The sequence below is a fragment of the Pseudorca crassidens genome, unplaced genomic scaffold (assembly GCF_039906515.1).
Source record: "Pseudorca crassidens isolate mPseCra1 unplaced genomic scaffold, mPseCra1.hap1 Scaffold_48, whole genome shotgun sequence".
NCBI classification, from domain to species: Eukaryota; Metazoa; Chordata; class Mammalia; order Artiodactyla; family Delphinidae; genus Pseudorca; species Pseudorca crassidens.
This window is the reverse complement of record NW_027136300.1, coordinates 1123057-1148444: the sequence shown is the minus strand read 5'-3', so window position 1 is coordinate 1148444 and position 25388 is coordinate 1123057.

The window sequence follows — 25388 nt, the reverse complement described above, 5'->3', positions numbered from 1 at the left end:
GTCCACAATGATGCACTTGGCCAAAAAGGGCGTATGCGTTTTTTCCTGAATATATTCAGGAAAAAACGCATACGTCCTTTTTGGCCAACCAAGCAAGCTTGCAAAGGAAATCTGCACTACAATGAAGTCTCACTTCCCCCCGGTCAAAAGGGCCATCTGAAAAAAGTGTAAAATCCAGAAAGACAGGACAGGCCATGGAGAACTGGGAGCCTTGCTATGCTGATGGGCGGGATGTAAATTGCCAACAGACACTCGGGAGAAGTGTATGGTGTTTCCTGAAACATCTAAAAAACAAAGCAACAGAGCCTAGGGCACTTCCACTTATGGTCCTATAGCTTAGGGAAATTAAAATCAAAAAGACACAGCCACCCCAAAGTTTGGGACGCCTCTGTTTACAAGAACCTCGTTTACAGTACAAGTTCAACATCGCAGAAAGTGAAAAATGGATAAAGAAGTTGTGGTATTTACTTACAAAGCAATATCACTCAGCAATGAAATCTATGTCATCAGGCCCTTAGCAGCACAATGAGTGGATTCAGGTATGATGATTCTAACTGAAATAAGTCACACAGAAAAAGAAACATCATAAGATATCAGTAATACACGGAATGTAAACTTGGCTACACAGGAACTGAATTACAGAACAGAACAGGGTCTCAAATTTAGAAAACCAACTTATGCTTCCTTAAGGGTAAAGGTGAGTTGGGGTGCTGCATAAAACCAGAGATTGAAATGAGCACAGATAAAATTCCTTAAGCCAAATATGGAATAGACAAGAGCTACCTCTTGCTCAACGAAATGGACTCAACACCGCATATTAAATGCCTAAGAATGTACCTGACTAGTAAGTATCTTAAAACCTATGGATTGCTATGTCTCCGAAAGAGAATCAAGCATGTGTACAGGGGCATAAACGCAGCAGTGATAGGATTGGAGAGGTTCGGTGAGCAAATGAAGACCCTTTGAAGTCATATTGCATGGTACCCATTCCACGGGTTTCAACTACCCAGGTTTAAGGTATTCTTCCTTCAGCTAAAACATGCATGTGGAACCTAGAGTATGATCAACCATGTGATCGGGAGATGTGTTCAAATATGTCTCAGTTTTCGTACCCTGGTACTCGGGTGCAACATTCCAGATGCTTTACTAACACCCTCCCGACTTGGAGAGTCAGTCCCTTTAACCTCCTGTTTGGCCCAGTTTGCAATTTCTGCGGAAGATGAACAGGAATAGCGAGAACCAATGAGAGACTAGCTGGAGGTGTCTGGACGGGCAAATTTAACTCTCATTTCCCACCAGGAAGAGGAATTAACCAAAGGCTCAGCGTGCCGTGCCGGAACCAGATTAGGGCCTGAAGCCATCCTGCGGTGTTGCGGCCAGCTCAAAAGAAAGCGAGTTGAAGAAAGGAGCTCAGGGGCACTGTAATTCACAAACCTGCAGAGTTATAAATGACAGCTATCGTCCAAAAATATACTGAAGTAAGGCTGCCAAGAGGACTTGAAAGCGGGGCAGAATTGCAGGAAACCGATTTCAGGAGGTAGACTGGAATTGCATTGAAAGCATAGGAAAAGAGGCAGAACGTCCACAATGATGCACTTGGCCAAAAAGGGCGTATGCGTTTTTTCCTGAATATATTCAGGAAAAAACGCATACGCCCTTTTTGGCCAACCAAACAAGCTTGCAAAGGAAATCTGCACTACAATGAAGTCTCACTTCCCCGCGGTCAAAAGGGCCATCTGAAAAAAGTGTAAAATCCAGAAAGGCAGGACAGGCCATGGAGAACTGGGAGCCTTGTTATGCTGATGGGCGGGATGTAAATTGCCAACAGACACGCGGGAGAAGTGTATGGTGTTTCCTGAAACATCTAAAAAACAAAGCAACAGAGCCTAGGGCACTTCCACTTATGGTCCTATAGCTTAGGGAAATTAAAATCAAAAGGACACAGCCACCCCAAAATTTGGGACGCCTCTGTTTACAAGAACCTCGTTTACAGTACAAGTTCAACATCGCAGAAAGTGAAAAATGGATAAAGAAGTTGTGGTATTTACTTACAAAGCAATATCACTCAGCAATGAAATCTATGTCATCAGGCCCTTAGCAGCACAATGAGTGGATTCAGGTATGATGATTCTAACTGAAATAAGTCACACAGAAAAAGAAACATCATAAGATATCAGTAATACACGGAATGTAAACTTGGCTACACAGGAACTGAATTACAGAACAGAACAGGGTCTCATATTGAGAAAACCAACTTATGCTTGCTTAAGGGTAAAGGTGAGTTGGGGTGCTGCATAAAACCAGACATTGAAATGAGCACAGATAAAGTTCCTTAAGCCAAATATGGAATAGACAAGAGCTACCTCTTGCTCAACGAAATGGACTCAACACCGCATATTAAATGCCTAAGAATGTACCTGACTAGTAAGTATCTTAAAACCTATGGATTGCTATGTCTCTGAAAGAGAATCAAGCATGTGTACAGGGGCATAAACGCAGCAGTGATAGGATTGGAGAGGTTTGGTGAGCAAATGAAGACCCTTTGAAGTCATATTGCATGGTACCCATTCCACGGGTTTCAACTACCCAGGTTTAAGGTATTCTTCCTTCAGCTAAAACATGCATGTGGAACCTAGAGTATGATCAACCATGTGATCGGGAGATGTGTTCAAATATGTCTCAGTTTTCGTACCCTGGTACTCGGGTGCAACATTCCAGACGCTTTACTAACACCCTCCCGACTTGGAGAGTCAGTCCCTTTAACCTCCTGTTTGGCCCAGTTTGCAATTTCTGCGGAAGATGAACAGGAATAGCGAGAACCAATGAGAGACTAGCTGGAGGTGTCTGGACGGGCAAATTTAACTCTCATTTCCCACCAGGAAGAGGAATTAACCAAAGGCTCAGCGTGCCGTGCCGGAACCAGATTAGGGCCTGAAGCCATCCTGCGGTGTTGCGGCCAGCTCAAAAGAAAGCGAGTTGAAGAAAGGAGCTCAGGGGCACTGTAATTCACAAACCTGCAGAGTTATAAATGACAGCTATCGTCCAAAAATATACTGAAGTAAGGCTGCCAAGAGGACTTGAAAGCGGGGCAGAATTGCAGGAAACTGATTTCAGGAGGCAGACTGGAATTGCATTGAAAGCATAGGAAAAGAGGCAGAACGTCCACAATGATGCACTTGGCCAAAAAGGGCGTATGCGTTTTTTCCTGAATATATTCAGGAAGAAACGCATACGCCCTTTTTGGCCAACCAAGCAAGCTTGCAAAGGAAATCTGCACTACAATGAAGTCTCACTTGCCCCCGGTCAAAAGGGCCATCTGAAAAAAGTGTAAAATCCAGAAAGGCAGGACAGGCCATGGAGAACTGGGAGCCTTGTTATGCTGATGGGCGGGATGTAAATTGCCAACAGACACTCGGGAGAAGTGTATGGTGTTTCCTGAAACATCTAAAAAACAAAGCAACAGAGCCTAGGGCACTTCCACTTATGGTCCTATAGCTTAGGGAAATTAAAATCAAAAAGACACAGCCACCCCAAAGTTTGGGACGCCTCTGTTTACAAGAACCTCGTTTACAGTACAAGTTCAACATCGCAGAAAGTGAAAAATGGATAAAGAAGTTGTGGTATTTACTTACAAAGCAATATCACTCTGCAATGAAATCTATGTCATCAGGCCCTTAGCAGCACAATGAGTGGATTCAGGTATGATGATTCTAACTGAAATAAGTCACACAGAAAAAGAAACATCATAAGATATCAGTAATACACGGAATGTAAACTTGGCTCCACAGGAACTGAATTACAGAACAGAACAGGGTCTCAAATTTAGAAAACCAACTTATGCTTGCTTAAGGGTAAAGGTGAGTCGGGGTGCTGCATAAAACCAGAGATTGAAATGAGCACAGATAAAGTTCCTTAAGCCAAATATGGAATAGACAAGAGCTACTCCTTGCTCAACGAAATGGACTCAACACCGCATATTAAATGCCTAAGAATGTACCTGACTAGTAAGTATCTTAAAACCTATGGATTGCTATGTCTCCGAAAGAGAATCAAGCATGTGTACAGGGGCATAAACGCAGCAGTGATAGGATTGGAGAGGTTCGGTGAGCAAATGAAGACCCTTTGAAGTCATATTGCATGGTACCCATTCCACGGGTTTCAACTACCCAGGTTTAAGGTATTCTTCCTTCAGCTAAAACATGCATGTGGAACCTAGAGTATGATCAACCATGTGATCGGGAGACGTGTTCAAATATGTCTCAGTTTTCGTACCCTGTTACTCGGGTGCAACATTCCAGACGCTTTACTAACACCCTCCCGACTTGGAGAGTCAGTCCCTTTAACCTCCTGTTTGGCCCAGTTTGCAATTTCTGCGGAAGATGAACAGGAATAGCGAGAACCAATGAGAGACTAGCTGGAGGTGTCTGGACGGGCAAATTTAACTCTCATTTCCCACCAGGAAGAGGAATTAACCAAAGGCTCAGCGTGCCGTGCCGGAACCAGATTAGGGCCTGAAGCCATCCTGCGGTGTTGCGGCCAGCTCAAAAGAAAGCGAGTTGAAGAAAGGAGCTCAGGGGCACTGTAATTCACAAACCTGCAGAGTTATAAATGACAGCTATCGTCCAAAAATATACTGAAGTAAGGCTGCCAAGAGGACTTGAAAGCGGGGCAGAATTGCAGGAAACTGATTTCAGGAGGCAGACTGGAATTGCATTGAAAGCATAGGAAAAGAGGCAGAACGTCCACAATGATGCACTTGGCCAAAAAGGGCGTATGCGTTTTTTCCTGAATATATTCAGGAAGAAACGCATACGCCCTTTTTGGCCAACCAAGCAAGCTTGCAAAGGAAATCTGCACTACAATGAAGTCTCACTTGCCCCCGGTCAAAAGGGCCATCTGAAAAAAGTGTAAAATCCAGAAAGGCAGGACAGGCCATGGAGAACTGGGAGCCTTGTTATGCTGATGGGCGGGATGTAAATTGCCAACAGACACTCGGGAGAAGTGTATGGTGTTTCCTGAAACATCTAAAAAACAAAGCAACAGAGCCTAGGGCACTTCCACTTATGGTCCTATAGCTTAGGGAAATTAAAATCAAAAAGACACAGCCACCCCAAAGTTTGGGACGCCTCTGTTTACAAGAACCTCGTTTACAGTACAAGTTCAACATCGCAGAAAGTGAAAAATGGATAAAGAAGTTGTGGTATTTACTTACAAAGCAATATCACTCTGCAATGAAATCTATGTCATCAGGCCCTTAGCAGCACAATGAGTGGATTCAGGTATGATGATTCTAACTGAAATAAGTCACACAGAAAAAGAAACATCATAAGATATCAGTAATACACGGAATGTAAACTTGGCTCCACAGGAACTGAATTACAGAACAGAACAGGGTCTCAAATTTAGAAAACCAACTTATGCTTGCTTAAGGGTAAAGGTGAGTCGGGGTGCTGCATAAAACCAGAGATTGAAATGAGCACAGATAAAGTTCCTTAAGCCAAATATGGAATAGACAAGAGCTACTCCTTGCTCAACGAAATGGACTCAACACCGCATATTAAATGCCTAAGAATGTACCTGACTAGTAAGTATCTTAAAACCTATGGATTGCTATGTCTCCGAAAGAGAATCAAGCATGTGTACAGGGGCATAAACGCAGCAGTGATAGGATTGGAGAGGTTCGGTGAGCAAATGAAGACCCTTTGAAGTCATATTGCATGGTACCCATTCCACGGGTTTCAACTACCCAGGTTTAAGGTATTCTTCCTTCAGCTAAAACATGCATGTGGAACCTAGAGTATGATCAACCATGTGATCGGGAGACGTGTTCAAATATGTCTCAGTTTTCGTACCCTGGTACTCGGGTGCAACATTCCAGACGCTTTACTAACACCCTCCCGACTTGGAGAGTCAGTCCCTTTAACCTCCTGTTTGGCCCAGTTTGCAATTTCTGTGGAAGATGAACAGGAATAGCGAGAACCAATGAGAGACTAGCTGGAGGTGTCTGGACGGGCAAATTTAACTCTCATTTCCCACCAGGAAGAGGAATTAACCAAAGGCTCAGCGTGCTGTGCCGGAACCAGATTAGGGCCTGAAGCCATCCTGCGGTGTTGCGGCCAGCTCAAAAGAAAGCGAGTTGAAGAAAGGAGCTCAGGGGCACTGTAATTCACAAACCTGCAGAGTTATAAATGACAGCTATTGTCCAAAAATATACTGAAGTAAGGCTGCCAAGAGGACTTGAAAGCGGGGCAGAATTGCAGGAAACCGATTTCAGGAGGTAGACTGGAATTGCATTGAAAGCATAGGAAAAGAGGCAGAACGTCCACAATGATGCACTTGGCCAAAAAGGGCGTATGCGTTTTTTCCTGAATATATTCAGGAAGAAACGCATACGCCCTTTTTGGCCAACCAAGCAAGCTTGCAAAGGAAATCTGCACTACAATGAAGTCTCACTTCCCCCCGGTCAAAAGGGCCATCTGAAAAAAGTGTAAAATCCAGAAAGACAGGACAGGCCATGGAGAACTGGGAGCCTTGTTATGCTGATGGGCGGGATGTAAATTGCCAACAGACACTCGGGAGAAGTGTATGGTGTTTCCTGAAACATCTAAAAAACAAAGCAACAGAGCCTAGGGCACTTCCACTTATGGTCCTATAGCTTAGGGAAATTAAAATCAAAAGGACACAGCCACCCCAAAGTTTGGGACGCCTCTGTTTACAAGAACCTCGTTTACAGTACAAGTTCAACATCGCAGAAAGTGAAAAATGGATAAAGAAGTTGTGGTATTTACTTACAAAGCAATATCACTCAGCAATGAAATCTATGTCATCAGGCCCTTAGCAGCACAATGAGTGGATTCAGGTATGATGATTCTAACTGAAATAAGTCACACAGAAAAAGAAACATCATAAGATATCAGTAATACACGGAATGTAAACTTGGCTACACAGGAACTGAATTACAGAACAGAACAGGGTCTCAAATTTAGAAAACCAACTTATGCTTGCTTAAGGGTAAAGGTGAGTTGGGGTGCTGCATAAAACCAGAGATTGAAATGAACACAGATAAAGTTCCTTAAGCCAAATATGGAATAGACAAGAGCTACTCCTTGCTCAACGAAATGGACTCAACACCGCATATTAAATGCCTAAGAATGTACCTGACTAGTAAGTATCTTAAAACCTATGGATTGCTATGTCTCCGAAAGAGAATCAAGCATGTGTACAGGGGCATAAACGCAGCAGTGATAGGATTGGAGAGGTTCGGTGAGCAAATGAAGACCCTTTGAAGTCATATTGCATGGTACCCATTCCACGGGTTTCAACTACCCAGGTTTAAGGTATTCTTCCTTCAGCTAAAATATGCATGTGGAACCTAGAGTATGATCAACCATGTGATCGGGAGACGTGTTCAAATATGTCTCAGTTTTCGTACCCTGGTACTCAGGTGCAACATTCCAGACGCTTTACTAACACCCTCCCAACTTGGAGAGTCAGTCCCTTTAACCTCCTGTTTGGCCCAGTTTGCAATTTCTGCGGAAGATGAACAGGAATAGCGAGAACCAATGAGAGACTAGCTGGAGGTGTCTGGACGGGCAAATTTAACTCTCATTTCCCACCAGGAAGAGGAATTAACCAAAGGCTCAGCGTGCCGTGCCGGAACCAGATTAGGGCCTGAAGCCATCCTGCGGTGTTGCGGCCAGCTCAAAAGAAAGCGAGTTGAAGAAAGGAGCTCAGGGGCACTGTAATTCACAAACCTGCAGAGTTATAAATGACAGCTATCGTCCAAAAATATACTGAAGTAAGGCTGCCAAGAGGACTTGAAAGCGGGGCAGAATTGCAGGAAACTGATTTCAGGAGGCAGACTGGAATTGCATTGAAAGCATAGGAAAAGAGGCAGAACGTCCACAATGATGCACTTGGCCAAAAAGGGCGTATGCGTTTTTTCCTGAATATATTCAGGAAAAAACGCATACGCCCTTTTTGGCCAACCAAGCAAGCTTGCAAAGGAAATCTGCACTACAATGAAGTCTCACTTGCCCCCGGTCAAAAGGGCCATCTGAAAAAAGTGTAAAATCCAGAAAGGCAGGACAGGCCATGGAGAACTGGGAGCCTTGTTATGCTGATGGGCGGGATGTAAATTGCCAACAGACACTCGGGAGAAGTGTATGGTGTTTCCTGAAACATCTAAAAAACAAAGCAACAGAGCCTAGGGCACTTCCACTTATGGTCCTATAGCTTAGGGAAATTAAAATCAAAAAGACACAGCCACCCCAAAGTTTGGGACGCCTCTGTTTACAAGAACCTCGTTTACAGTACAAGTTCAACATCGCAGAAAGTGAAAAATGGATAAAGAAGTTGTGGTATTTACTTACAAAGCAATATCACTCTGCAATGAAATCTATGTCATCAGGCCCTTAGCAGCACAATGAGTGGATTCAGGTATGATGATTCTAACTGAAATAAGTCACACAGAAAAAGAAACATCATAAGATATCAGTAATACACGGAATGTAAACTTGGCTACACAGGAACTGAATTACAGAACAGAACAGGGTCTCAAATTTAGAAAACCAACTTATGCTTGCTTAAGGGTAAAGGTGAGTCGGGGTGCTGCATAAAACCAGAGATTGAAATGAGCACAGATAAAGTTCCTTAAGCCAAATATGGAATAGACAAGAGCTACTCCTTGCTCAACGAAATGGACTCAACACCGCATATTAAATGCCTAAGAATGTACCTGACTAGTAAGTATCTTAAAACCTATGGATTGCTATGTCTCCGAAAGAGAATCAAGCATGTGTACAGGGGCATAAACGCAGCAGTGATAGGATTGGAGAGGTTCGGTGAGCAAATGAAGACCCTTTGAAGTCATATTGCATGGTACCCATTCCACGGGTTTCAACTACCCAGGTTTAAGGTATTCTTCCTTCAGCTAAAACATGCATGTGGAACCTAGAGTATGATCAACCATGTGATCGGGAGACGTGTTCAAATATGTCTCAGTTTTCGTACCCTGGTACTCGGGTGCAACATTCCAGACGCTTTACTAACACCCTCCCGACTTGGAGAGTCAGTCCCTTTAACCTCCTGTTTGGCCCAGTTTGCAATTTCTGCGGAAGATGAACAGGAATAGCGAGAACCAATGAGAGACTAGCTGGAGGTGTCTGGACGGGCAAATTTAACTCTCATTTCCCACCAGGAAGAGGAATTAACCAAAGGCTCAGCGTGCCGTGCCGGAACCAGATTAGGGCCTGAAGCCATCCTGCGGTGTTGCGGCCAGCTCAAAAGAAAGCGAGTTGAAGAAAGGAGCTCAGGGGCACTGTAATTCACAAACCTGCAGAGTTATAAATGACAGCTATCGTCCAAAAATATACTGAAGTAAGGCTGCCAAGAGGACTTGAAAGCGGGGCAGAATTGCAGGAAACCGATTTCAGGAGGTAGACTGGAATTGCATTGAAAGCATAGGAAAAGAGGCAGAACGTCCACAATGATGCACTTGGCCAAAAAGGGCGTATGCGTTTTTTCCTGAATATATTCAGGAAGAAACGCATACGCCCTTTTTGGCCAACCAAGCAAGCTTGCAAAGGAAATCTGCACTACAATGAAGTCTCACTTCCCCCCGGTCAAAAGGGCCATCTGAAAAAAGTGTAAAATCCAGAAAGACAGGACAGGCCATGGAGAACTGGGAGCCTTGTTATGCTGATGGGCGGGATGTAAATTGCCAACAGACACTCGGGAGAAGTGTATGGTGTTTCCTGAAACATCTAAAAAACAAAGCAACAGAGCCTAGGGCACTTCCACTTATGGTCCTATAGCTTAGGGAAATTAAAATCAAAAAGACACAGCCACCCCAAAGTTTGGGACGCCTCTGTTTACAAGAACCTCGTTTACAGTACAAGTTCAACATCGCAGAAAGTGAAAAATGGATAAAGAAGTTGTGGTATTTACTTACAAAGCAATATCACTCAGCAATGAAATCTATGTCATCAGGCCCTTAGCAGCACAATGAGTGGATTCAGGTATGATGATTCTAACTGAAATAAGTCACACAGAAAAAGAAACATCATAAGATATCAGTAATACACGGAATGTAAACTTGGCTACACAGGAACTGAATTACAGAACAGAACAGGGTCTCAAATTTAGAAAACCAACTTATGCTTGCTTAAGGGTAAAGGTGAGTTGGGGTGCTGCATAAAACCAGAGATTGAAATGAACACAGATAAAGTTCCTTAAGCCAAATATGGAATAGACAAGAGCTACTCCTTGCTCAACGAAATGGACTCAACACCGCATATTAAATGCCTAAGAATGTACCTGACTAGTAAGTATCTTAAAACCTATGGATTGCTATGTCTCCGAAAGAGAATCAAGCATGTGTACAGGGGCATAAACGCAGCAGTGATAGGATTGGAGAGGTTCGGTGAGCAAATGAAGACCCTTTGAAGTCATATTGCATGGTACCCATTCCACGGGTTTCAACTACCCAGGTTTAAGGTATTCTTCCTTCAGCTAAAACATGCATGTGGAACCTAGAGTATGATCAACCATGTGATCGGGAGACGTGTTCAAATATGTCTCAGTTTTCGTACCCTGGTACTCGGGTGCAACATTCCAGACGCTTTACTAACACCCTCCCGACTTGGAGAGTCAGTCCCTTTAACCTCCTGTTTGGCCCAGTTTGCAATTTCTGCGGAAGATGAACAGGAATAGCGAGAACCAATGAGAGACTAGCTGGAGGTGTCTGGACGGGCAAATTTAACTCTCATTTCCCACCAGGAAGAGGAATTAACCAAAGGCTCAGCGTGCCGTGCCGGAACCAGATTAGGGCCTGAAGCCATCCTGCGGTGTTGCGGCCAGCTCAAAAGAAAGCGAGTTGAAGAAAGGAGCTCAGGGGCACTGTAATTCACAAACCTGCAGAGTTATAAATGACAGCTATCGTCCAAAAATATACTGAAGTAAGGCTGCCAAGAGGACTTGAAAGCGGGGCAGAATTGCAGGAAACTGATTTCAGGAGGCAGACTGGAATTGCATTGAAAGCATAGGAAAAGAGGCAGAACGTCCACAATGATGCACTTGGCCAAAAAGGGCGTATGCGTTTTTTCCTGAATATATTCAGGAAAAAACGCATACGCCCTTTTTGGCCAACCAAGCAAGCTTGCAAAGGAAATCTGCACTACAATGAAGTCTCACTTCCCCCCGGTCAAAAGGGCCATCTGAAAAAAGTGTAAAATCCAGAAAGGCAGGACAGGCCATGGAGAACTGGGAGCCTTGTTATGCTGATGGGCGGGATGTAAATTGCCAACAGACACTCGGGAGAAGTGTATGGTGTTTCCTGAAACATCTAAAAAACAAAGCAACAGAGCCTAGGGCACTTCCACTTATGGTCCTATAGCTTAGGGAAATTAAAATCAAAAAGACACAGCCACCCCAAAGTTTGGGACGCCTCTGTTTACAAGAACCTCGTTTACAGTACAAGTTCAACATCGCAGAAAGTGAAAAATGGATAAAGAAGTTGTGGTATTTACTTACAAAGCAATATCACTCAGCAATGAAATCTATGTCATCAGGCCCTTAGCAGCACAATGAGTGGATTCAGGTATGATGATTCTAACTGAAATAAGTCACACAGAAAAAGAAACATCATAAGATATCAGTAATACACGGAATGTAAACTTGGCTACACAGGAACTGAATTACAGAACAGAACAGGGTCTCAAATTTAGAAAAACCAACTTATGCTTTCTTAAGGGTAAAGGTGAGTTGGGGTGCTGCATAAAACCAGAGATTGAAATGAGCACAGATAAAGTTCCTTAAGCCAAATATGGAATAGACAAGAGCTACCTCTTGCTCAACGAAATGGACTCAACACCCCATATTAAACGCCTAAGAATGTACCTGACTAGTTAGTATCTTAAAACCTATGGATTGCTATGTCTCCGAAAGAGAATCAAGCATGTGTACAGGGGCATAAACGCAGCAGTGATAGGATTGGAGAGGTTCGGTGAGCAAATGAAGACCCTTTGAAGTCATATTGCATGGTACCCATTCCACGGGTTTCAACTACCCAGGTTTAAGGTATTCTTCCTTCAGCTAAAACATGCATGTGGAACCTAGAATATGATCAACCATGTGATCGGGAGACGTGTTCAAATATGTCTCAGTTTTCGTACCCTGGTACTCGGGTGCAACATTCCAGACGCTTTACTAACACCCTCCCGACTTGGAGAGTCAGTCCCTTTAACCTCCTGTTTGGCCCAGTTTGCAATTTCTGTGGAAGATGAACAGGAATAGCGAGAACCAATGAGAGACTAGCTGGAGGTGTCTGGACGGGCAAATTTAACTCTCATTTCCCACCAGGAAGAGGAATTAACCAAAGGCTCAGCGTGCCGTGCCGGAACCAGATTAGGGCCTGAAGCCATCCTGCGGTGTTGCGGCCAGCTCAAAAGAAAGCGAGTTGAAGAAAGGAGCTCAGGGGCACTGTAATTCACAAACCTGCAGAGTTATAAATGACAGCTATCGTCCAAAAATATACTGAAGTAAGGCTGCCAAGAGGACTTGAAAGCGGGGCAGAATTGCAGGAAACCGATTTCAGGAGGTAGACTGGAATTGCATTGAAAGCATAGGAAAAGAGGCAGAACGTCCACAATGATGCACTTGGCCAAAAAGGGCGTATGCGTTTTTTCCTGAATATATTCAGGAAAAAACGCATACGCCCTTTTTGGCCAACCAAGCAAGCTTGCAAAGGAAATCTGCACTACAATGAAGTCTCACTTCCCCGCGGTCAAAAGGGCCATCTGAAAAAAGTGTAAAATCCAGAAAGGCAGGACAGGCCATGGAGAACTGGGAGCCTTGTTATGCTGATGGGCGGGATGTAAATTGCCAACAGACACTCGGGAGAAGTGTATGGTGTTTCCTGAAACATCTAAAAAACAAAGCAACAGAGCCTAGGGCACTTCCACTTATGGTCCTATAGCTTAGGGAAATTAAAATCAAAAAGACACAGCCACCCCAAAGTTTGGGACGCCTCTGTTTACAAGAACCTCGTTTACAGTACAAGTTCAACATCGCAGAAAGTGAAAAATGGATAAAGAAGTTGTGGTATTTACTTACAAAGCAATATCACTCAGCAATGAAATCTATGTCATCAGGCCCTTAGCAGCACAATGAGTGGATTCAGGTATGATGATTCTAACTGAAATAAGTCACACAGAAAAAGAAACATCATAAGATATCAGTAATACACGGAATGTAAACTTGGCTACACAGGAACTGAATTACAGAACAGAACAGGGTCTCAAATTTAGAAAACCAACTTATGCTTGCTTAAGGGTAAAGGTGAGTTGGGGTGCTGCATAAAACCAGAGATTGAAATGAGCACAGATAAAGTTCCTTAAGCCAAATATGGAATAGACAAGAGCTACTCCTTGCTCAACGAAATGGACTCAACACCGCATATTAAATGCCTAAGAATGTACCTGACTAGTAAGTATCTTAAAACCTATGGATTGCTATGTCTCCGAAAGAGAATCAAGCATGTGTACAGGGGCATAAACGCAGCAGTGATAGGATTGGAGAGGTTCGGTGAGCAAATGAAGACCCTTTGAAGTCATATTGCATGGTACCCATTCCACGGGTTTCAACTACCCAGGTTTAAGGTATTCTTCCTTCAGCTAAAACATGCATGTGGAACCTAGAGTATGATCAACCATGTGATCGGGAGACGTGTTCAAATATGTCTCAGTTTTCATACCCTGGTACTCGGGTGCAACATTCCAGACGCTTTACTAACACCCTCCCGACTTGGAGAGTCAGTCCCTTTAACCTCCTGTTTGGCCCAGTTTGCAATTTCTGCGGAAGATGAACAGGAATAGCGAGAACCAATGAGAGACTAGCTGGAGGTGTCTGGACGGGCAAATTTAACTCTCATTTCCCACCAGGAAGAGGAATTAACCAAAGGCTCAGCGTGCCGTGCCGGAACCAGATTAGGGCCTGAAGCCATCCTGCGGTGTTGCGGCCAGCTCAAAAGAAAGCGAGTTGAAGAAAGGAGCTCAGGGGCACTGTAATTCACAAACCTGCAGAGTTATAAATGACAGCTATCGTCCAAAAATATACTGAAGTAAGGCTGCCAAGAGGACTTGAAAGCGGGGCAGAATTGCAGGAAACTGATTTCAGGAGGCAGACTGGAATTGCATTGAAAGCATAGGAAAAGAGGCAGAACGTCCACAATGATGCACTTGGCCAAAAAGGGCGTATGCGTTTTTTCCTGAATATATTCAGGAAAAAACGCATACGCCCTTTTTGGCCAACCAAGCAAGCTTGCAAAGGAAATCTGCACTACAATGAAGTCTCACTTCCCCCCGGTCAAAAGGGCCATCTGAAAAAAGTGTAAAATCCAGAAAGGCAGGACAGGCCATGGAGAACTGGGAGCCTTGTTATGCTGATGGGTGGGATGTAAATTGCCAACAGACACTCGGGAGAAGTGTATGGTGTTTCCTGAAACATCTAAAAAACAAAGCAACAGAGCCTAGGGCACTTCCACTTATGGTCCTATAGCTTAGGGAAATTAAAATCAAAAAGACACAGCCACCCCAAAGTTTGGGACGCCTCTGTTTACAAGAACCTCGTTTACAGTACAAGTTCAACATCGCAGAAAGTGAAAAATGGATAAAGAAGTTGTGGTATTTACTTACAAAGCAATATCACTCAGCAATGAAATCTATGTCATCAGGCCCTTAGCAGCACAATGAGTGGATTCAGGTATGATGATTCTAACTGAAATAAGTCACACAGAAAAAGAAACATCATAAGATATCAGTAATACACGGAATGTAAACTTGGCTACACAGGAACTGAATTACAGAACAGAACAGGGTCTCAAATTTAGAAAACCAACTTATGCTTGCTTAAGGGGAAAGGTGAGTTGGGGTGCTGCATAAAACCAGAGATTGAAATGAGCACAGATAAAGTTCCTTAAGCCAAATATGGAATAGACAAGAGCTACCTCTTGCTCAACGAAATGGACTCAACACCGCATATTAAACGCCTAAGAATGTACCTGACTAGTAAGTATCTTAATACCTATGGATTGCTATGTCTCCGAAAGAGAATCAAGCATGTGTACAGGGGCATAAACGCAGCAGTGATAGGATTGGAGAGGTTCGGTGAGCAAATGAAGACCCTTTGAAGTCATATTGCATGGTACCCATTCCACGGGTTTCAACTATCCAGGTTTAAGGTATTCTTCCTTCAGGTAAAACATGCATGTGGAACCTAGAGTATGATCAACCATGTGATCGGGAGACGTGTTCAAATATGTCTCAGTTTTCGTACCCTGGTACTCGGGTGCAACATTCCAGACGCTTTACTAACACCCTCCCGACTTGGAGAGTCAGTCCCTTTAACCTCCTGTTTGGCCCAGTTTGCAATTTCTGCGGAAGATGAACAGGAATAGCGAGAACCAATGAGAGACTAGCTGGAGGTGTCTGGACGGGCAAATTTAACTCTCATTTCCCACCAGGAAGAGGAATTAACCAAAGGCTCAGCGTGCCGTGCCGGAACCAGATTAGGGCCTGAAGCCATCCTGCGGTGTTGCGGCCAGCTCAAAAGAAAGCGAGTTGAAGAAAGGAGCTCAGGGGCACTGTAATTCACAAACCTGCAGAGTTATAAATGACAGCTATCGTCCAAAAATATACTGAAGTAAGGCTGCCAAGAGGACTTGAAAGCGGGGCAGAATTGCAGGAAACCGATTTCAGGAGGTAGACTGGAATTGCATTGAAAGCATAGGAAAAGAGGCAGAACGTCCACAATGATGCACTTGGCCAAAAAGGGCGTATGCGTTTTTTCCTGAATATATTCAGGAAAAAACGCATACGCCCTTTTTGGCCAACCAAGCAAGCTTGCAAAGGAAATCTGCACTACAATGAAGTCTCACTTCCCCCCGGTCAAAAGGGCCATCTGAAAAAAGTGTAAAATCCAGAAAGGCAGGACAGGCCATGGAGAACTGGGAGCCTTGTTATGCTGATGGGCGGGATGTAAATTGCCAACAGACACTCGGGAGAAGTGTATGGTGTTTCCTGAAACATCTAAAAAACAAAGCAACAGAGCCTAGGGCACTTCCACTTATGGTCCTATAGCTTAGGGAAATTAAAATCAAAAAGACACAGCCACCCCAAAGTTTGGGACGCCTCTGTTTACAAGAACCTCGTTTACAGTACAAGTTCAACATCGCAGAAAGTGAAAAATGGATAAAGAAGTTGTGGTATTTACTTACAAAGCAATATCACTCAGCAATGAAATCTATGTCATCAGGCCCTTAGCAGCACAATGAGTGGATTCAGGTATGATGATTCTAACTGAAATAAGTCACACAGAAAAAGAAACATCATAAGATATCAGTAATACACGGAATGTAAACTTGGCTACACAGGAACTGAATTACAGAACAGAACAGGGTCTCAAATTTAGAAAAACCAACTTATGCTTTCTTAAGGGTAAAGGTGAGTTGGGGTGCTGCATAAAACCAGAGATTGAAATGAGCACAGATAAAGTTCCTTAAGCCAAATATGGAATAGACAAGAGCTACCTCTTGCTCAACGAAATGGACTCAACACCCCATATTAAACGCCTAAGAATGTACCTGACTAGTTAGTATCTTAAAACCTATGGATTGCTATGTCTCCGAAAGAGAATCAAGCATGTGTACAGGGGCATAAACGCAGCAGTGATAGGATTGGAGAGGTTCGGTGAGCAAATGAAGACCCTTTGAAGTCATATTGCATGGTACCCATTCCACGGGTTTCAACTACCCAGGTTTAAGGTATTCTTCCTTCAGCTAAAACATGCATGTGGAACCTAGAATATGATCAACCATGTGATCGGGAGACGTGTTCAAATATGTCTCAGTTTTCGTACCCTGGTACTCGGGTGCAACATTCCAGACGCTTTACTAACACCCTCCCGACTTGGAGAGTCAGTCCCTTTAACCTCCTGTTTGGCCCAGTTTGCAATTTCTGTGGAAGATGAACAGGAATAGCGAGAACCAATGAGAGACTAGCTGGAGGTGTCTGGACGGGCAAATTTAACTCTCATTTCCCACCAGGAAGAGGAATTAACCAAAGGCTCAGCGTGCCGTGCCGGAACCAGATTAGGGCCTGAAGCCATCCTGCGGTGTTGCGGCCAGCTCAAAAGAAAGCGAGTTGAAGAAAGGAGCTCAGGGGCACTGTAATTCACAAACCTGCAGAGTTATAAATGACAGCTATCGTCCAAAAATATACTGAAGTAAGGCTGCCAAGAGGACTTGAAAGCGGGGCAGAATTGCAGGAAACCGATTTCAGGAGGTAGACTGGAATTGCATTGAAAGCATAGGAAAAGAGGCAGAACGTCCACAATGATGCACTTGGCCAAAAAGGGCGTATGCGTTTTTTCCTGAATATATTCAGGAAAAAACGCATACGCCCTTTTTGGCCAACCAAGCAAGCTTGCAAAGGAAATCTGCACTACAATGAAGTCTCACTTCCCCGCGGTCAAAAGGGCCATCTGAAAAAAGTGTAAAATCCAGAAAGGCAGGACAGGCCATGGAGAACTGGGAGCCTTGTTATGCTGATGGGCGGGATGTAAATTGCCAACAGACACTCGGGAGAAGTGTATGGTGTTTCCTGAAACATCTAAAAAACAAAGCAACAGAGCCTAGGGCACTTCCACTTATGGTCCTATAGCTTAGGGAAATTAAAATCAAAAAGACACAGCCACCCCAAAGTTTGGGACGCCTCTGTTTACAAGAACCTCGTTTACAGTACAAGTTCAACATCGCAGAAAGTGAAAAATGGATAAAGAAGTTGTGGTATTTACTTACAAAGCAATATCACTCAGCAATGAAATCTATGTCATCAGGCCCTTAGCAGCACAATGAGTGGATTCAGGTATGATGATTCTAACTGAAATAAGTCACACAGAAAAAGAAACATCATAAGATATCAGTAATACACGGAATGTAAACTTGGCTACACAGGAACTGAATTACAGAACAGAACAGGGTCTCAAATTTAGAAAACCAACTTATGCTTGCTTAAGGGTAAAGGTGAGTTGGGGTGCTGCATAAAACCAGAGATTGAAATGAGCACAGATAAAGTTCCTTAAGCCAAATATGGAATAGACAAGAGCTACTCCTTGCTCAACGAAATGGACTCAACACCGCATATTAAATGCCTAAGAATGTACCTGACTAGTAAGTATCTTAAAACCTATGGATTGCTATGTCTCCGAAAGAGAATCAAGCATGTGTACAGGGGCATAAACGCAGCAGTGATAGGATTGGAGAGGTTCGGTGAGCAAATGAAGACCCTTTGAAGTCATATTGCATGGTACCCATTCCACGGGTTTCAACTACCCAGGTTTAAGGTATTCTTCCTTCAGCTAAAACATGCATGTGGAACCTAGAGTATGATCAACCATGTGATCGGGAGACGTGTTCAAATATGTCTCAGTTTTCATACCCTGGTACTCGGGTGCAACATTCCAGACGCTTTACTAACACCCTCCCGACTTGGAGAGTCAGTCCCTTTAACCTCCTGTTTGGCCCAGTTTGCAATTTCTGCGGAAGATGAACAGGAATAGCGAGAACCAATGAGAGACTAGCTGGAGGTGTCTGGACGGGCAAATTTAACTCTCATTTCCCACCAGGAAGAGGAATTAACCAAAGGCTCAGCGTGCCGTGCCGGAACCAGATTAGGGCCTGAAGCCATCCTGCGGTGTTGCGGCCAGCTCAAAAGAAAGCGAGTTGAAGAAAGGAGCTCAGGGGCACTGTAATTCACAAACCTGCAGAGTTATAAATGACAGCTATCGTCCAAAAATATACTGAAGTAAGGCTGCCAAGAGGACTTGAAAGCGGGGCAGAATTGCAGGAAACTGATTTCAGGAGGCAGACTGGAATTGCATTGAAAGCATAGGAAAAGAGGCAGAACGTCCACAATGATGCACTTGGCCAAAAAGGGCGTATGCGTTTTTTCCTGAATATATTCAGGAAAAAACGCATACGCCCTTTTTGGCCAACCAAGCAAGCTTGCAAAGGAAATCTGCACTACAATGAAGTCTCACTTCCCCCCGGTCAAAAGGGCCATCTGAAAAAAGTGTAAAATCCAGAAAGGCAGGACAGGCCATGGAGAACTGGGAGCCTTGTTATGCTGATGGGTGGGATGTAAATTGCCAACAGACACTCGGGAGAAGTGTATGGTGTTTCCTGAAACATCTAAAAAACAAAGCAACAGAGCCTAGGGCACTTCCACTTATGGTCCTATAGCTTAGGGAAATTAAAATCAAAAAGACACAGCCACCCCAAAGTTTGGGACGCCTCTGTTTACAAGAACCTCGTTTACAGTACAAGTTCAACATCGCAGAAAGTGAAAAATGGATAAAGAAGTTGTGGTATTTACTTACAAAGCAATATCACTCAGCAATGAAATCTATGTCATCAGGCCCTTAGCAGCACAATGAGTGGATTCAGGTATGATGATTCTAACTGAAATAAGTCACACAGAAAAAGAAACATCATAAGATATCAGTAATACACGGAATGTAAACTTGGCTACACAGGAACTGAATTACAGAACAGAACAGGGTCTCAAATTTAGAAAACCAACTTATGCTTGCTTAAGGGGAAAGGTGAGTTGGGGTGCTGCATAAAACCAGAGATTGAAATGAGCACAGATAAAGTTCCTTAAGCCAAATATGGAATAGACAAGAGCTACCTCTTGCTCAACGAAATGGACTCAACACCGCATATTAAACGCCTAAGAATGTACCTGACTAGTAAGTATCTTAATACCTATGGATTGCTATGTCTCCGAAAGAGAATCAAGCATGTGTACAGGGGCATAAACGCAGCAGTGATAGGATTGGAGAGGTTCGGTGAGCAAATGAAGACCCTTTGAAGTCATATTGCATGGTACCCATTCCACGGGTTTCAACTATCCAGGTTTAAGGTATTCTTCCTTCAGGTAAAACATGCATGTGGAACCTAGAGTATGATCAACCATGTGATCGGGAGACGTGTTCAAATATGTCTCAGTTTTCGTACCCTGGTACTCGGGTGCAACATTCCAGACGCTTTACTAACACCCTCCCGACTTGGAGAGTCAGTCCCTTTAACCTCCTGTTTGGCCCAGTTTGCAATTTCTGCGGAAGATGAACAGGAATAGCGAGAACCAATGAGAGACTAGCTGGAGGTGTCTGGACGGGCAAATTTAACTCTCATTTCCCACCAGGAAGAGGAATTAACCAAAGGCTCAGCGTGCCGTGCCGGAACCAGATTAGGGCCTGAAGCCATCCTGCGGTGTTGCGGCCAGCTCAAAAGAAAGCGAGTTGAAGAAAGGAGCTCAGGGGCACTGTAATTCACAAACCTGCAGAGTTATAAATGACAGCTATCGTCCAAAAATATACTGAAGTAAGGCTGCCAAGAGGACTTGAAAGCGGGGCAGAATTGCAGGAAACCGATTTCAGGAGGTAGACTGGAATTGCATTGAAAGCATAGGAAAAGAGGCAGAACGTCCACAATGATGCACTTGGGCAAAAAGGGCGTATGCGTTTTTTCCTGAATATATTCAGGAAAAAACGCATACGCCCTTTTTGGCCAACCAAGCAAGCTTGCAAAGGAAATCTGCACTACAATGAAGTCTCACTTCCCCGCGGTCAAAAGGGCCATCTGAAAAAAGTGTAAAATCCAGAAAGGCAGGACAGGCCATGGAGAACTGGGAGCCTTGTTATGCTGATGGGCGGGATGTAAATTGCCAACAGACACTCGGGAGAAGTGTATGGTGTTTCCTGAAACATCTAAAAAACAAAGCAACAGAGCCTAGGGCACTTCCACTTATGGTCCTATAGCTTAGGGAAATTAAAATCAAAAAGACACAGCCACCCCAAAGTTTGGGACGCCTCTGTTTACAAGAACCTCATTTACAGTACAAGTTCAACATCGCAGAAAGTGAAAAATGGATAAAGAAGTTGTGGTATTTACTTACAAAGCAATATCACTCAGCAATGAAATCTATGTCATCAGGCCCTTAGCAGCACAATGAGTGGATTCAGGTATGATGATTCTAACTGAAATAAGTCACACAGAAAAAGAAACATCATAAGATATCAGTAATACACGGAATGTAAACTTGGCTACACAGGAACTGAATTACAGAACAGAACAGGGTCTCAAATTTAGAAAACCAACTTATGCTTGCTTAAGGGTAAAGGTGAGTTGGGGTGCTGCATAAAACCAGAGATTGAAATGAGCACAGATAAAGTTCCTTAAGCCAAATATGGAATAGACAAGAGCTACCTCTTGCTCAACGAAATGGACTCAACACCGCATATTAAATGCCTAAGAATGTACCTGACTAGTAAGTATCTTAAAACCTATGGATTGCTATGTCTCCGAAAGAGAATCAAGCATGTGTACAGGGGCATAAACGCAGCAGTGATAGGATTGGAGAGGTTCGGTGAGCAAATGAAGACCCTTTGAAGTCATATTGCATGGTACCCATTCCACGGGTTTCAACTACCCAGGTTTAAGGTATTCTTCCTTCAGCTAAAACATGCATGTGGAACCTAGAGTATGATCAACCATGTGATCGGGAGACGTGTTCAAATATGTCTCAGTTTTCGTACCCTGGTACTCGGGTGCAACATTCCAGACGCTTTACTAACACCCTCCCGACTTGGAGAGTCAGTCCCTTTAACCTCCTGTTTGGCCCAGTTTGCAATTTCTGCGGAAGATGAACAGGAATAGCGAGAACCAATGAGAGACTAGCTGGAGGTGTCTGGACGGGCAAATTTAACTCTCATTTCCCACCAGGAAGAGGAATTAACCAAAGGCTCAGCGTGCCGTGCCGGAACCAGATTAGGGCCTGAAGCCATCCTGCGGTGTTGCGGCCAGCTCAAAAGAAAGCGAGTTGAAGAAAGGAGCTCAGGGGCACTGTAATTCACAAACCTGCAGAGTTATAAATGACAGCTATCGTCCAAAAATATACTGAAGTAAGGCTGCCAAGAGGACTTGAAAGCGGGGCAGAATTGCAGGAAACCGATTTCAGGAGGTAGACTGGAATTGCATTGAAAGCATAGGAAAAGAGGCAGAACGTCCACAATGATGCACTTGGCCAAAAAGGGCGTATGCGTTTTTTCCTGAATATATTCAGGAAAAAACGCATACGCCCTTTTTGGCCAACCAAGCAAGCTTGCAAAGGAAATCTGCACTACAATGAAGTCTCACTTCCCCCCGGTCAAAAGGGCCATCTGAAAAAAGTGTAAAATCCAGAAAGGCAGGACAGGCCATGGAGAACTGGGAGCCTTGTTATGCTGATGGGCGGGATGTAAATTGCCAACAGACACTCGGGAGAAGTGTATGGTGTTTCCTGAAACATCTAAAAAACAAAGCAACAGAGCCTAGGGCACTTCCACTTATGGTCCTATAGCTTAGGGAAATTAAAATCAAAAAGACACAGCCACCCCAAAGTTTGGGACGCCTCTGTTTACAAGAACCTCGTTTACAGTACAAGTTCAACATCGCAGAAAGTGAAAAATGGATAAAGAAGTTGTGGTATTTACTTACAAAGCAATATCACTCAGCAATGAAATCTATGTCATCAGGCCCTTAGCAGCACAATGAGTGGATTCAGGTATGATGATTCTAACTGAAATAAGTCACACAGAAAAAGAAACATCATAAGATATCAGTAATACACGGAATGTAAACTTGGCTACACAGGAACTGAATTACAGAACAGAACAGGGTCTCAAATTTAGAAAAACCAACTTATGCTTTCTTAAGGGTAAAGGTGAGTTGGGGTGCTGCATAAAACCAGAGATTGAAATGAGCACAGATAAAGTTCCTTAAGCCAAATATGGAATAGACAAGAGCTACCTCTTGCTCAACGAAATGGACTCAACACCGCATATTAAACGCCTAAGAATGTACCTGACTAGTTAGTATCTTAAAACCTATGGATTGCTATGTCTCCGAAAGAGAATCAAGCATGTGTACAGGGGCATAAACGCAGCAGTGATAGGATTGGAGAGGTTCGGTGAGCAAATGAAGACCCTTTGAAGTCATATTGCATGGTACCCATTCCACGGGTTTCAACTACCCAGGTTTAAGGTATTCTTCCTTCAGCTAAAACATGCATGTGGAACCTAGAATATGATCAACCATGTGATCGGGAGACGTGTTCAAATATGTCTCAGTTTTCGTACCCTGGTACTCGGGTGCAACATTCCAGACGCTTTACTAACACCCTCCCGACTTGGAGAGTCAGTCCCTTTAACCTCCTGTTTGGCCCAGTTTGCAATTTCTGTGGAAGATGAACAGGAATAGCGAGAACCAATGAGAGACTAGCTGGAGGTGTCTGGACGGGCAAATTTAACTCTCATTTCCCACCAGGAAGAGGAATTAACCAAAGGCTCAGCGTGCCGTGCCGGAACCAGATTAGGGCCTGAAGCCATCCTGCGGTGTTGCGGCCAGCTCAAAAGAAAGCGAGTTGAAGAAAGGAGCTCAGGGGCACTGTAATTCACAAACCTGCAGAGTTATAAATGACAGCTATCGTCCAAAAATATACTGAAGTAAGGCTGCCAAGAGGACTTGAAAGCGGGGCAGAATTGCAGGAAACCGATTTCAGGAGGTAGACTGGAATTGCATTGAAAGCATAGGAAAAGAGGCAGAACGTCCACAATGATGCACTTGGCCAAAAAGGGCGTATGCGTTTTTTCCTGAATATATTCAGGAAAAAACGCATACGCCCTTTTTGGCCAACCAAGCAAGCTTGCAAAGGAAATCTGCACTACAATGAAGTCTCACTTCCCCGCGGTCAAAAGGGCCATCTGAAAAAAGTGTAAAATCCAGAAAGGCAGGACAGGCCATGGAGAACTGGGAGCCTTGTTATGCTGATGGGCGGGATGTAAATTGCCAACAGACACTCGGGAGAAGTGTATGGTGTTTCCTGAAACATCTAAAAAACAAAGCAACAGAGCCTAGGGCACTTCCACTTATGGTCCTATAGCTTAGGGAAATTAAAATCAAAAAGACACAGCCACCCCAAAGTTTGGGACGCCTCTGTTTACAAGAACCTCGTTTACAGTACAAGTTCAACATCGCAGAAAGTGAAAAATGGATAAAGAAGTTGTGGTATTTACTTACAAAGCAATATCACTCAGCAATGAAATCTATGTCATCAGGCCCTTAGCAGCACAATGAGTGGATTCAGGTATGATGATTCTAACTGAAATAAGTCACACAGAAAAAGAAACATCATAAGATATCAGTAATACACGGAATGTAAACTTGGCTACACAGGAACTGAATTACAGAACAGAACAGGGTCTCAAATTTAGAAAACCAACTTATGCTTGCTTAAGGGGAAAGGTGAGTTGGGGTGCTGCATAAAACCAGAGATTGAAATGAGCACAGATAAAGTTCCTTAAGCCAAATATGGAATAGACAAGAGCTACCTCTTGCTCAACGAAATGGACTCAACACCGCATATTAAACGCCTAAGAATGTACCTGACTAGTAAGTATCTTAATACCTATGGATTGCTATGTCTCCGAAAGAGAATCAAGCATGTGTACAGGGGCATAAACGCAGCAGTGATAGGATTGGAGAGGTTCGGTGAGCAAATGAAGACCCTTTGAAGTCATATTGCATGGTACCCATTCCACGGGTTTCAACTATCCAGGTTTAAGGTATTCTTCCTTCAGGTAAAACATGCATGTGGAACCTAGAGTATGATCAACCATGTGATCGGGAGACGTGTTCAAATATGTCTCAGTTTTCGTACCCTGGTACTCGGGTGCAACATTCCAGACGCTTTACTAACACCCTCCCGACTTGGAGAGTCAGTCCCTTTAACCTCCTGTTTGGCCCAGTTTGCAATTTCTGCGGAAGATGAACAGGAATAGCGAGAACCAATGAGAGACTAGCTGGAGGTGTCTGGACGGGCAAATTTAACTCTCATTTCCCACCAGGAAGAGGAATTAACCAAAGGCTCAGCGTGCCGTGCCGGAACCAGATTAGGGCCTGAAGCCATCCTGCGGTGTTGCGGCCAGCTCAAAAGAAAGCGAGTTGAAGAAAGGAGCTCAGGGGCACTGTAATTCACAAACCTGCAGAGTTATAAATGACAGCTATCGTCCAAAAATATACTGAAGTAAGGCTGCCAAGAGGACTTGAAAGCGGGGCAGAATTGCAGGAAACCGATTTCAGGAGGTAGACTGGAATTGCATTGAAAGCATAGGAAAAGAGGCAGAACGTCCACAATGATGCACTTGGGCAAAAAGGGCGTATGCGTTTTTTCCTGAATATATTCAGGAAAAAACGCATACGCCCTTTTTGGCCAACCAAGCAAGCTTGCAAA